Raw genomic sequence first — 1,065 nt, forward strand, 5'->3', positions numbered from 1 at the left:
CTATGCTGAGTGGAAAGGGAGAGGTTTCCAAGCTGAGCTGTGCTGGCTCAGGAATTCTGGGAGTTGAAGTCCACGAGTCATAAAAGAGCCGAGGTTGCCTAGGCATACTTAGTTCCCTCAATTGTTCATTGTATGGATTTTGGGGGGTGAATAGACATTTTTAGAGTAAATAGATAGGATCAAACAAAGAAACAAGAAACCATCCATAGGTGATGTGATGACTAGATCCTCACTGCCAATTATCACAAAAGGGTTAAACACATTGATAACCTGTTCATCACTCACTGACCAAAGATTGAAAGATATCCAGCAGAAGTGGCCGTTTTTTTGTTGTGTCAAAGCTGTGTTAGATATTTCATCTACCAGAGCAGATTCATGCCCACAATCCTTGGCAACGTTGCATCAAGCAATAACAGACTAAAAAAAAATTACCTCAGAAAGATTTCACATTTTTAATCAACAAACTATGGGTTGGCTAGATGGTGTTTATACCTCATTTATGCCAAAGAAGATTTTACACCAGCTTGAATATGTGGTCCAGTGTACGGTTGGCTTCTTTAGTGCTTTATAAAGGAATGGTATAAAGTTATGTTTAGCCCTTTTAAAAAAATAAATTAATACTGTAAGAGGTGGAGAGAACAGATGGCACAAATCTTGAGGTCAGGTTTGGCGTCTAAGTGCGAGATCAAAACACTCCGTGAAACGAGGGTCTTTCTCTAAGCAAATCAGGAAAAAATAACCCATTTGTCGCTTCCCATTTTCCTTTCAATATCCCAAGACCATCTCAGAATTGCAACCTGGGTCCGTGAGAAAAATGAAACTCATCTCTCTAAAATCGTTTCTCCCTCTCTTCAGGGAGGAGAAATAAGGGTTCAAGTTTTGCCGTGTGCTTTTGTTGCTTGTAAAAAAACAAAAAACAAACCCCCCCCAAAAATAAGAGAGCTTCACAAAATTATTTTTCCTGCGAAAGGGGAAAAGAAGCAAACTTTGCAGGAAGAGAAGAGTAAGACGTGATTTTGTCGTAGTTTTCAGGCAGCTATGAGAAAGTTGTTTGTTGTAGCCAAA

This window comes from Vipera berus, assembly GCF_964194415.1.
Source record: "Vipera berus genome assembly, chromosome: 3".
NCBI lineage: Eukaryota > Metazoa > Chordata > Lepidosauria > Squamata > Viperidae > Vipera > Vipera berus.